This window comes from Rattus norvegicus, chromosome 18, assembly GCF_021556685.1.
Source record: "Rattus norvegicus strain SHRSP/BbbUtx chromosome 18, alternate assembly SHRSP_T2T, whole genome shotgun sequence".
Lineage (NCBI taxonomy): Eukaryota > Metazoa > Chordata > Mammalia > Rodentia > Muridae > Rattus > Rattus norvegicus.
The window spans coordinates 76,069,817-76,083,670 of NC_141551.1; the positions used below are offsets into that span (position 1 = coordinate 76,069,817).

The following is a 13,854-nucleotide window of genomic DNA, read 5'->3' on the forward strand; positions in this document are numbered from 1 at the left end:
AAGCTGCCTTTCAACACCCCTTCCTCAGCAATAGTTTTAAGAATAACAATAATAAAACTCAGTTGGGGGAACCAGGAACTGTGTCATGAGAACTGATAGCAGGAGGAGGCCTGGCGGGCACACGGAGCTCAGCTCTCTCGAAGGGGCTGCCTGGCAACTACGAGGCTCCCTACAGCAGGGCCACTGCCACTCCAGGATGCCCCGGTGGGTTTGCTATTCCTGGGACTGTTCCCTCCAAAAGTCACACTTACAAATAAGAACCATGGCTGCTTCCTGGTCAGCTTCTTGCAGGGGTAGGGAGGCGGCGGGTATCCCTGGGCCCCTCTGTGGAGCTCCAGGATTGATCCTTGACCACAGCACCGAGAACCCTGTGGAGAGGGCCCACCCTTTGGTGTGGAAAATACCAGAAGGTAGGCACACTCCCTCTGGCCCTGTGGCTTCTCAGCCACTAATGAGGAATAACAAGGCCCAGGTGCTCACAGGCTGGTCTGGGACCAGCAATCAGGACTCAACTTGTCCCTGGAGTGCGCCCTGGGAGCTCCTTAGCTACCAGCATTTTCCATGATACTGGAGTGTGGGTGCTGGGCGGCTGCATAGCCCTGAGAAGCAGCTAGGCTGCAGGGACCCCAGGAGGACTAAGCACTGTCTGCTCAGTGCAGTACAAGCCGCAGTCACAGGTCTCTCCGGAGTCCCTCCTGAGTCCACGCTTTCTCGCTTTCTTGTCCGTCTCTTGCCAACCTCTTCAGGCTGAGCTTCATGTTTGGATCACCAGCGTAAGTCGGGGATCCCCAGCATTAAGAGGCATTTAGCTAGCCCTTCCACGAGCGCAGTCCTCCTGGAGGAGGCGCCTGTCTAGTTTATACTCTACTTCTTCAGAGTCAAATCAAAGAAAAGTTGACCAAGAAAGACCACGAATTTCATTTCTCTAGGTTTTTGTTTGTTTGTTTGTTTGTTTGTTTGTTTGTTTTTTGCTTCAAGGTGAAAAGGGGCTTGCCTGAAATTAGGATTTCTCGGGGCCTAGTTATAAGGGCCTACTTGATGAAGCACGGAGCTCTGCGCAGAGGCTCTCTGTGTGAAGGCGGAGACAAGCCACAGCAAACTCCACTGTGCCACACCCATCTTTGTTCCGGTGACAGACAGCTTGGTCTGACTGCTAGGGAGTCCCATGTGTCTCACACGGTCCCCAAGCCTTGAGTGCATTAGGGCTCTGTGTGGTCATCGCCCAGACTGGGTTCCCAGGTAGGGGCAGAGTTAGGACAAGCACTCTCTGTCACCTGGGGCTCTGGACTGGTGACTGTCTCTGGGCGGCAGGTGGACATGTGGGGCTGGGAAAGATGTCTGCCGAGTGTGAAATGGCAAGACTAGGAGAAGAGCCACCATTCCAAGGCAGAAGCGATTTTATGGGCTCCAGATATGTTCTAACTGGACTCAGTGAGAGAAGCCAGACATCATTCAAACACATCACACAGAGAGAACCGGCATTGTATTTAAGTTGTAGGATAGATGGGACAACAGACGGATTCTCCTGTTAGCAGTGCTTCATGATGAGGAGGAGACTGGAGGGTAGTAACGAGGGAGGGAGGTGTGAAGAGGAATGTTGAGACAAACAAGGAAAGCCTGAGGTGTAGTGATGAGAAAGGAGGGATCTGAGGAGTGATGGTGGTGAGGAGGAGAGCCAGCAAGGCATGAGGAGCAGCAAGATTGGAGAGCCAGGGCTGGGGCAGGGCTCAGAGAGGAGGTGTATTTCCTGCTCAAGCATGAAGACTGGAGTTCAAATCCCCAGCATAGCACACTCATGTTAAAGAGCCAGGTGTGGCTGGCTGCACACTGTGTAACCCCAGCACACAGTGTGGGGTACGGAGTCAGGAAGATCACAGGGGCTGGTTGATTGCCAGTCTAGGTCAGGTTCAATGGGACCCTGTTTCAAGGGGTAAGGTGGAGATGAAGAGGGATACCCAAATCTTCCTCTGGCCTTTACACATGCCAGAGGCATGCACCCACACGTACATCTTTGTCTCTGTCTGTCTCTCTCTCTGTATGCCTGTCTTTCTGTCACTCTTTCACACACACACACACACACACACACACACACACACCCTTGTCTTTCTCTGTCTCTCTGTTTTTCTCTCTGTCTCTCTGTCTCTGTCTGTCTCTCTGTCCTCCTCTCTCTGTCTCTCTTGTACACACATATCCATCTTTCTCTCTCTCTCTGTCTTCCTCCCTCCTTCCCTCCCTCCCTCCCTTTCTCTGTCTCTCTCTCCCTTCCACACATACACATATATATATCTTTGTCTCTCTCTGTCTGCCTCTGTCTCTCTCTCTCTCTCTCTCACTCTCTCTCTCTCTCTCTCTCACACACACACACATATACACACACATATATATATGTTTGTCTCTGTGTCTTTCTGTCTCTCTCTCACATACACACACATCTTTGTTTCTCTATGTCTCTCTCTGTCTCTGTCTCTGTCTCTGTCTCTCTCTCTCTCTCTCTCTCTCTCTCTCTCACACACACACACACACACACACACACACTCAAGGATGACGGAGGAGGAATGTTGCTGACGAGAGAAAGGAGTCTGAGAAACACAAATATATAAGACATAAGGAGCTCTGAGGAACAAAGACAAATTAAGAGAGAAGCCTGGGGGATCTAACAATGGGAGGAGGGAACCCTGAGGAGTAACTGTGTGGCCTGAGGTAAATGATGGGTGACCTATGAGAGATATTTGAGTAGTAACAATTAGGCAAAAAGAAGGTCCAAAAAGCAGTCACAATGGATGGGAGTTCTGAGGGATCCCTATATGTGGATGGTCAGACATTGAGCAAAGCAACCAAGAATCTTGCAGTTACTCATGGGCCTGACAAGACCACAAGAAATTGCTTTAAAGGTAAAAGAGGAAGAAACATGAGGTGTGGGCTTCCCCCTGCTGCCCACTGGGGCACCTGAGCCTCAGAGGGAGAGCCCTACTGAGAGACGGGAAATTACTCAGTGGTCGACAGCCACACGGGTCCCCAGCTGGAGGCAGCAGTAGGCTGCCAAATGTCTACTGGGCTGTCTTAGTCTTGTTTGGGGCTAAACCCTGAGTTCTGAGGAGAGCTCAAGGCCTGTCGCCTGTGCACCTGTTGTATGCATTCAGGTCACTGACCACCTTCCCTGCCTCGACGCTTGTGACTAGAAATACATCCCACTGTTTCCCAGACGTGTCATGTCCAGTTAGGATGATGAAGCTCCACAAGCAAAAACATCCCTCAGTGTAAGATTTCCCCCCAAAGCTGCCTACGGGACTGAGTAGGAATACCTGCTTTCTAGAGGCATTCCACACTGCTGGGAGAGATATTCCTGCAACCGTGAAATGCCACACAACTATTTATAAAACATGCCTGCGAAGTCACCTGAACTTCCACTTCATAAGTGGGTAAGGGACACACTGAGGTGGCGTAGTTAACAGATGGCTGACCAGTGACTGATCCCCCTCCCCACTCTTCCCCTGGCCGGCGACTGACCCCCATATTCTTTTCCTGTCCCCACTTTCTTTTCCATGAGGTCACCACCTGGGTCCCTGTCGGCCCACGTATCCCCTGGCTCTGCTGGTTCCTCTGGGGTGGCTTTCTCTCTGATACAGCTGTGATGATGACACCCACGGGTTCCCACCGTGTCCTCTCCACTGATAATTTCCATCTTCCTGTTCAGCGTTTCCACTGACACGAAGGCTTCTCTTTATAGAGGTGTTGTGAACTGCAGGTGACATGTGACCCTTACGACTTGCCTGAAAGAGGAACCTCTGCTCACTTAGTCAGATGTCCCTTACAGGATGTGGCGAACTGTTAGACCACAATTCAATTTAATAAGCAAGAAGGTTTTTTCCCTTATTTTTGATTTTTCTCTAAAATTCTCCTAAGATGGAAACTATTGCTTTTTTTTCTCTCTCTCTCTCCCTCTAAAGTATGCGTGTGGCACTTTAAATTGGTACAATAACCCAGGATGTGCCCACAGGGTGTGTGTCCCTACGAATCACATCTACACGCCCACACTCGCACCCTCCCCCGGCGTGCATGCCTGGAATTGAGTTAAAACAGAAAGTCAGCAATTTTTTTTTTCAAGTATGAAAACTTAAAAGAGTTGAAAGTACAAGCATAGCGCTCTGCTGCGCTGGTAGCACCTGTAAAACTTAATGGCGTCCTGAGCCTTGCACAGAGGCTTCTCCGCTAGCCACTCGCAAGCTGTGCCAGTCACCAGCAAGGCAGAAAGTCCTCCCCAAGTGAGGCAGAATCCTCCCCAAGCGAGACTCCTGTGCTTGGGTGCAGCTAGTGCCTCCTTTTTTACTATAGAGCACTCTCGGGTACCCAAGAGGGGCAGATCTTTGGTCCCTTGTGGTTTTTGTGTAACTTCAGAGAAGCCTGTAAACCAACCAGTCTTCCCAAGTGCAGACACATGGTGGCCTCTAGCTGGGCCTCTGAAGGAGAAAGGTTTTAGGTAAAGTCTCTTGGCACTTCATGAATTCTTGGTTTCCAGAATCAACTGAGGATCTTAGGCGAACCTTTAAGGAATGAACAATGATTTTGGCCATCACTTATTTACCTTTTGTGGAGTCTAGGCTCCCTCTGTATGGGGTGGGGGCAGGGGTCCTTGCAGTAATCATAGGAGGGAAAAGGGCTGATATTGAAGTAACCAGTTCTGTTATGGAGAGACTCTAAAGAAGTTCAACTGGGAGTCGTTGGCCTTTGTTCTCTGGCAGCCAGTGAAGACGCTATGGCCTACGGAGCCTGGTGCCTCCCACAGCCCACAGAGTCCCACCAGCTCTCCCCTCCTGCTGCCCCTGTTCCTGCTGCAAAGTCCACAGGGTTAGATGAGAATGTTAAAATTACACTGCACTAGGAAACTCAGGAGAAGCCTGCTGAGAAAGGGATAAAGAGCAAAGAGCTCTGTGATCCTGTGGCTCCCAACTCTCCCTCTCTCTCTCTCTCTCTCTCTCTCTCTCTCTCTCTCTCTCTCTCTCACCATCCCCCATCTTTAACTTGCAGAGCTCCCCAGGGCACAGAGTTCCGGCCTCTGAGGCCAGGCTTCTATTTACCTCCTTTCCCTGCTAACTGCATCTCTCAAACTGGAACAAAGCAATGTACTTCCTCCACCGTGCCCCACTGCCAGCTCACGGTGAGCACTGGCCTCTGATGGGCTAAAAAGCTGGGTCCGTTGGTTTGTTTTAGTCAGCTCTCTGGTACTTAGGTCCAAGGTGGGCAGATTGGGGTAAGTAATCAAAGGACCCCGCATAAGCCTGAGCTGTCAAACAGCCCTGGAGTCAGTATCTCTCTTCTATTGGGCAGGCAGCCAGCAAACAAATTCTCCCCAGAGATGCAGGTAGTTTAAATCGGTGCTGGGGAGAAAATATGTTGCCGGCATCCTCTCTCATAAACTTCATTCGCACTGCAGTAGTGTGGAGGGGTTAGGTCTTGGCGGGTAACTCTTGGGCATGAACGGTCGGTCAGGATGAGTTGAGGGAAGCTTTAAAAGAAGGTCCCCACTGCACAGGATTCCCAACGTTTCTCCCCCTTCTCAGTGGGAACACCTCTGACTCCTGCTTCCTTTTAAACATTGACATCTTCCAATCCTGCCCTTTGAGGGCTCAACCTCCTCCACCTCTCACACCTCAACAACAGCCCTGCAAACTGACAACGACACGTATGTGTCTGTCTGCGGTGGGACTCCTCCGAGAGGTAGCTGGGGGCTGCCCCAGAAAGTAATTGTCCCAGAGAGAAACCTGGGACCTGAAGCCTAGCTCATCACCAAGAGGCAGGTGACCAGAATAGGGGTACAAAAGGTCCTAGGAGGAGGGTGATGCCTTAAGCCCACCTTATGCCTGTGAGAAAATACCCCAGCATGGTTCGCAGAAAGCACAACCCTTCCACATATTTCCTGGGAGCACCTACAGGCTAGTTGGGGCCCTCACTCAAATGTGAGCAACTTGTGGGAGAATCCAAGACCTTTCTTCAGGAAACCCACCCTTGGCCTGGGAAAATGGCGATGGGAGGTGTGGCAGTAAAGACGACAGCTGGCACTAGGCTCTCCCAATTATTTTTTAAGTGTCCTTCAGTCATCTAATGGAGAAATGGGCCCTAAGTAAACGTCTCCAATCAGGGGTGATGGCTGCCTGCTTCCACTAAGAGCACCTTGCCTCGCCTCCCTACTAACTCAACTAATGTCCCCAAGTGCCCACCATGTATGGGATGACCAACTCATGAGGCTCATCTTGTGTGGCTCCCGGGAGTTCTATGTCACTATGATTCTTACTTTGAAGATAAAGCCAAGTGGTTGGGCTGGCTGGAAAGCAAGGACAGGTGGGAAGCAGCCCATGGGTGTGGGAGCTCCCAGTCTGTCTTAGGATGAGTGGTTGTGACTCCCTTAGGGAATATAAGTATTTTCCAGGTTTCTATAGGAGAAAATGATGGTGTGTGCCCACTGCACTCATCCAAGCCCTCGGCTGTGACAGTCAAAGGGTGCTAGTGTTTTCTGACGAATTTTCTATTCACTGAGTGTCAGGGGGAAGGCGGAAAAGCCCCGGCGGCGGATTGGAAGTCACAAGGTCTGAATCGAATGCAAAGCAGAACGGAACCGCACTCCACAGCCAAGTCTGTGCACAGGGCTCAAAATGGCCGCCCAAAGGTCATGCGACCTCCCCTTGGGCTTGGGTATGCTATCCTCCAGGTTCCTAGCAGTGTGTGTGTGTGTGTGTGTGTGTGTGTGTGTGTGTGTGTGTGTGTGTGTGTTGGTTATCAGAGCAAACATCCATGGTTGGTTTTTCAGGTCAGTGCTAAGGTTAGCATTGTAAGGCTCTTTCTCATCAGATGCAGCCATGAGATCTGAGCAACCTGGGAAAATGGTGGTTTGGCAGAGCTCTACCTGGCCACCCACATGCCCACATGTTCCACTCGTCCCTCTTTCTCGGTGGGACTGTCTGAGGCAGAGCAGTGACCCAAGCACGTTAAGAGGCCAGTTGAATACCACCGCACTGGGGAGGGGGCCGCCCTCAGCCTGGGGAATGAGGAACCGGGAAAGACAGGTAAAAATATCTTTGGTGATATTCAGATGCCTGGTTCTCATTCTTAGACACTAGATTCAAACTGGAAGAATTAGACTTCTGGTTCAACGACTTCAGCTCAGGTAATGGCGTTACTTTCATACTTAGAACGTTTAATAAACACAGATAAGGGCCCCACTTTTAAAAACAAAACAAAACACCACGGTTACCTAAAAACCTTTCTCAGCTAACGCAGACACTGCTCGCTTAGTGACACGAAACCGGCCCCTTCAGCAGTCAAGTTGGCTCCAACATGATAAGGACCTGTGACCATAGTCTCAGGAACCCACCGCACACACCCAGGACCCTCAGCAAGGGCTGCCTGCAGGCTCCTTCTTCTCTCAAGAGAGGGCTTCCCTCAGAGCTTTGCCTTCATCCATGGACCCCCACATTAGGCCACTGGGGGATCCCGTGGACCATCCCCCGTGGGTTGAGCCACTGCCTAAATAAACACACACCACAAAAGCAACGGCTACTTGCACAAAAGCAACGGCTACTTGCAGACTCCGTTCTCCTCTGAGGGACAGAAAAATGCATGTTTCCCCCAGACTTCAAGCCATTGAGAATATTTTTATTTTTAAGGGAAGCCAAAATAACTTTTTGTAAAGAGTGAAACCAAACAGGAAGGGCATTCTCTCCCGTTCCTATGACTAAAAGATAATTACGAAAAGTATTCGTTAACCTTCCCAGAAAATGCACCTTGAGCTAAAACCTGTAGCTAAACTTAGACTCGGAGCCTAAGAGGAGAGCGGTTTAGGTGAGCAGAACCAGAAATACCTAAGGCTGAGTTCAGTTCTTAAAAAACTAACCTCTAAGAACCGCCTTGTATTGGCCACCTTGGACGCTTACAATGCGATGGTTCATGGAATGAGAGGTGGCGATGGCGGTTGAAACCCTTAGTGAACACATGTTTCCGTTGCCTTAACTTCCACTTCCAGGGGCACGATGCGTGCATTTGCCTCTCTGTGTTCTCAGTGAGCCGCTGGGTGAAGAGCTCTTGGTGTTTCCAGATACTATATGTACAGACTCTGGTCTTACATGAGGAACTGCATTGCATAGGAGCTAAGGAAGGGGATGCCTTGTGAACTAGAGGTCAGAGGACAGGAAGCAGTGTTTTTCCCACTGTCCGCATATGAGTGCCATCCAGGGGGTGGCTTGGGCCTATGCTCCTAGAATTTTTAGATTTCTCAAGAAGGCACAGCCTCCCAGAATAGTGGTTCTCAACCTGTGGGCCAAGACCCCTTTGGGGGTTGTTGTATCAGCTCTCCTGCGCGTCAGACCTTCACCTTGCGAGTTAGCAACATTAGCAAAATTACAGTTAAGAGGTAGCAACCAAGTAAATGTATGGTTTGGGGCCACCGCAATGGGAAGAACCGTATTAAAGGGTCACAGCACTGGAAAGGTTGAGTCAGTCTACTGACTCCTTCACAAGTACACACTCAGATCAGCCATCGTCCTGTGTCCAGCAGCCTGCATGCCCATGACTGCCCAGCGGCCGAGCCTGTGCTGTGCCTGTGAACCAGGCTGGGGACATGTTATCAGTACAGGTGTCACAACCACCTCAGCTTGGAGAATGCATGCTTCCGGCGTGTCCGAATGTGGCCCGAGCTTCTGTTTTTCTCAAAGTTGCTTCGGGAAGCAGTCAAAGTAGCACAGCTTCTCGACTTTCATTAAAAAGCGGGCGCTCGTCTTCCCTCGGTGTCCTGCACCTATCTCGGCCTCCACTTATTTTTATCTTTTAATCATAATAAGCCACCGCCACGGGGCTTGCTATTTTTGGAAGGGGAGAGAGGGACAGCGGAAGGACGAGTGACAACAAGTCACGGTTTTAATAAAACATGACCCTCCACCTGGAGCCCAGCTCGCGCTGATGGGCGGGTGCTGCTGCTACACGGGACTGTCAGCCGTTAAGACGGAATGATTTTCCTACCGTAGGTAGCCTGCTTCCCTATTTAGCCTGAAAACTCCGGAGCACGCAGACAGCAGTGTGGAAACTCCAGCGGGGCTGGCCACGTGGCGGGAGATTCCACAGGCCTGGCCATCCAGCTGATGCAGGCTGGAGAATGTTTCCGTGTCATCTGCGCTGCTATTTTATCCGTGCCAAACTCCATTCAGCAATTACTCAACGGCATCATTAAACCACCAACGAGCCCTTCTTTTTTTTTTTTTTTCCTTCCAGGGCTTTCCTTGTGTTATTAGAAAACACAAACTCTATCTCCCCAAATTATGAAATTGCCATTCAGCAGAATTAACGGGATTAAAATGGGAAACAAAAAAAGTTTAAGTAAAACGAAAGCCCTGAAGAACAACCAGCGTTTTTCCACTTTGGCTTCTTCAAATTGCTCTGGCTTGTCCAGCACGGGCCAGGGTCTTAGTGCAAAGACAACGGCCGGCTCTCCTTCCTTCTCGGCACGTTGGAAGAAGCAGGGGGATTCACACGGTGCTGCTTTGAACTACAGGGTGATGAAAGTCAAGCTAGCAGCATCAAAATGCAGAAGCCACGCTCCAGTAGCTTGGTCCCCACTTGGAGCTTGGGGAGACCCCAGCTGAGGGTCCTCAGAAGCGGTGGGTGTGAGGCGTCAGCCAGATTTTAGAAGTTCTGCTGGCTCAGCAAAGCAGACAACTCTAGGCTGTCTCTTAACAGGGATAGAACTTGCTTCATTTGACCTTGAACTAGAGCCTCAGATCACCTAAGAGGTTATCAGTAATTCTGTCAGGTGTGATCACTTTCTTTTGTGTAGGCCAACAGTGACTTAGGAAAAAGCTCAGAGAAAGACGTTGGGGTTTGACGTTGAACAATCCAGCAACCTCGGCCTTTGGCAGGGCAGATGAAGCGGGCATGTGTCTGTCCTTGGTGTGAATTGTTGAGGGGGAGGGGGGAACCTGCCTTACTTGTCCCGTGTCTGATGGGACCACTCCCATTTGAAGATTAGCACCTCACCAAGAAGGTGCCGCAGTGCTGGAGAGAGGACAGTAAAGTGCTTGTTATGCAAGCATGAGGACTTGAGTTCAAACCCCAGGACCCCATAAATAGCCATGTGCTGGGGTGTGCACCAGATGAAGAGGTGAACATTCAGAGACAGGAGGATGCCTGGGGTACACTGACCAATCAGAACATCCTAGGCCAGTGAGAAAAAACAAAAAAACAAAAACAAGATTGGTGGCTCCTGAGGAATGACACCTAAAGTTGACTTCTGGCGCACGCACATGCACACACACACACACACACACACACACACACACACACACACGCACCTCAATCTACCTCTTGATGTAACTGACCCATTTCCCATAAGAGGTGAAGGCAGTGTGGGTACCATGTCTGCAACTTCTAGGACCTGACATCCTCGACCCCTTGGAGCCAACCGCCCGCCCCCCTCATACAGCCCAGCTGGTCACAGTGAACGCAGCCTGGGGTGAGGGACTCTGTTCCATCCACACCTTCTGCACTCGTGAGGAGAGTCAGAACACTCATGGGTTCTGGCTAATCCACAGTCATGGCATTGTCCATGGAGGACACCAGGAGAGCCTGAAGCTGTGTCTGTTCTTACGGCTCAGCAAGATGTCCCAAACACATTTCTCCTCTGCTGCCCGCATGGGAGACCAAGCGTACACCCTCCAGAAAAAACACATTTTCCATTTTCCTCACTTCCAAAATATTCCCAATTATTCCTCAGATCCCAGGAAGCGATTATGAGTTTGTTTCATTTTTCTTTTTGTTTTTGTATGAGTGTTTTGCCTGCATGGGTCTCTGTACCGCGTGCAGATACTCCCTACAGAAGCCAGAAGAAGGCATCAGATCCCTGGGACTGGTGTCACACGTAGTCGTGCGCAGCTGTGTAGGTGTTGGGGATCCAGAAGAGCAGCCAGTGCTCGGAACCACTGGGCCATACTTCTGGCCCCATGAATTTTGTTTCTTAAAAGCCGAAACCGCAATGTGGAAGGTGATGCCTTGGCTGAGGTTTTGGAATGTGGGATGGTTCTCAGGATGTGGCAACAGACGGTTAAGGGAGGGAGAGTGGAGTGCAAAGGCAGAAGAGACCGCTGGCGTCCCCAGGGGTCTCAATCCCTTTGCAGAGGCTAAGCTGAGCAGGACTTGGCCACCCTCCGGCTATACAGCTTCAGAGCTGGGCGCACACACCTGAAGCAGCCACTGGAGCTCATCTGCTGAACCTGGGTCACGCAGGGCAGCTGGGCCTGGTTGCTTTGAGTCTGTGGGGGTTGGCATAGCTTGCCTGGGCCTCCCTCAGACACCGGAACAGGAATTCAAATGACGCTCATGCAGATCTCGCTCCCTAGTCTTGTCTTGGGTGAGCAGCGTGGCTTTTACGGGACTCTTTCTTTGACCATGACTACCATAGCTCCTGCCTCTTAGGCAAAAGCCCTGTGGATCCATGCAGCTAAGAGGCACAGGACGGGTGGGCTCATCCCGAGTCCACAGTAAGGACTGGGTGTTCATAGCGAGCTGTTATTTAGTGAGACTAGGTGGCCATTTTATTCCACTTCTCTGGGGTTGGAGAGTGTGAGCTTCCTCAGTGCTAGGACTATAGGTGTGCACCGTCACAGCTCTCTGTTCTCATCAAGTAACTGGAGACAAGTTTCATTCTTATTACACAGCACTGGATAGACTGCTAGAACTCACTGTGTGGACCAGGCTGACCTTGAACCAACAGGCTTTGTCTGGCTTTGCCTCTCCAGTGTTGGGATTCAAGTTGTGCATCACCATCTCCAGCCCATGAGCCCATCGTCTTATCTTACACTTTACCCCATCCCAGGTTCAGTCTCAGCTAAAGTCCAGATGGCTGTGGTGATACCTCGGGGTGCAGAACTTCCTGCCTGAGAGAACCTGCCCCCAGCCCTGAGGCCTGGCAGCCCTAGATGCCCCATCTTTCTTTCTCCCCACCAGGTACAGGGGAAGAGGGCTCCTCCTCTCTGGCTGTGACTCGCACAGCCTGCCTCTCCTGCCTGACTTTGTCTTTCCTTCACCCTGACTAGTGGGTCTGTTGATCTCCACTGATGTCCTTGCGGGCTCCAGGAGCAGGTCAAGTCAGCTCTTCTGTCTGAGCTGGGATAGGTTACAATCCTCTGCCAGGGGATCCTCCTATATCAACTCCTACCAAAGCTGCTCCCTCCTGGGCCACGCCAGGCACCCCCCCCCAGGATACAGCTGTGTGTTCCCGCAGGCCACCAGCACTGCAGGCTGCTCTCTAGCCCCCGGACGCAGGGCACTTCTCTCCCTGGACAGCTTCTGTCCTTGTACTGAGGACACCCATGTCACACTGTACCTTTCTGACCATCTGCAGAGGGACTCCGCACCCCCTGTGCCTGTCCCCCATGTTCTCATAGTCCCTATGACAGGACACCTCAGGATCTTATGTGCCCCTCCACACCCACTGAAGCCGCTCGGAGGGCAAACCTGCCCAGCCACCGACTGATGGCAAGCGTGATCTGTCACAGCCCCTCCTTCATTATTCTGAGACCCATACAGAAAGCAGAGATTCCTAACTTGGAAACCCAGGGAAGGGAAAAAGAGTCAGAAACAAGCAGGCAAAAGAGACCTTGTGGTCTTGGGCACATATTGACCCTGGAGTGGGGGAAAAAAATCCCAAGATTGATTTTTTTTGTATTGATTATCCAATTATTAATCTTTACAGAGGTTACTCCCACACAGCACATAATGAGCAATTCATCAAAGTATATTAGGTGCCATGGAAGTTGCATTCAGTATAAAGGGCCATTAAGTTCTTTGTAATTGCACATTACTGGAGCCTTCCTCAGACCTAAATCAAATCAACAGGACTGGTGTGCACTCGCTCTCATTGACCCTGCGTGCTAATGCAGGCCACTAGCAACTGCCCAACACCAGGGCTCCTGTAGGACCCTGGTTCCCAAAGACCACCGGTCTCAAGGATCACTTTCAGCCCCACCTATAGGGCAAGCCTTGTCTGAGCACCGTTCTCAGGGACCAGTGTGAAAACAGATGGAGGGGCCCTAGGATTAGATACGGCAGGACATACTTGCCCTGAGAATTTCCCACACCTTCTCTGAGGAAACCCCTCATCCACTGTCCCTATATAGAGCAACTCGCCCCATTACATTCTCCACCCCTGTGCCAACAGGGGTCTGGGGCCAGCGGGAAACAGTGGCCTTCTGGGAAACCCACCCACTCATCTATGCCTGTTTTGTTGCGATCTCAGGTCTTTCATGTCCAACAGCCAGAGCTTGACCCTAATCCTGACTCACGGGGACAGTGAGTATGGCCCTCCCTGTCACCCATTGTTCAGATTTTGGGTGTGGAACTTTTAAACTAGTGTCACTATTTCCACCCAGCTTCCAGAAGGGTCAGTGATCTGACAGCTTCATAGACTTACAATGGTCATGTCAAAGGGGCTTGAGAAGTGTGTGTGTGTGTGTGTGTGTGTGTGTGTGTGTGTGTGTGTGTGCGTGTGTGTGTGTGTGTGCACATAAACCTGTATGCACACATATATGTGGAGACCAGGGGACAATCTCGGCTGTCATTCCTGAATGCCATCAACTTATTTTGAGACAGGGTCCCTTACTGGCTGGAAACTTGGCCAGCTAGCTAGTGAGCTCCAGGCATCCATCTGTCTGTCTGCCTCCCTGGTGCTGGAATTCCAGGGATTTCTGTGAGCCTCCGTGTTACACAGACACTGGGAATTGAACTCGGATCCTCTCCACAGGCGCTCAACTGACTGAGCTAGCTCTCAAGATTGGGTTTTGGTTTGGTAACTGATAGGTAATAACCACACCTGTTTGC

General features: G+C 50.9%; 1 protein-coding gene across 6 annotated transcripts in view; it reads right to left on the reverse strand.

The window, feature by feature from the left end:
* The window catches only part of Nfatc1 (nuclear factor of activated T-cells 1), a 109,772-nt gene that overhangs the window by 2,563 nt on the left and 93,355 nt on the right, over positions 1-13,854 (reverse strand).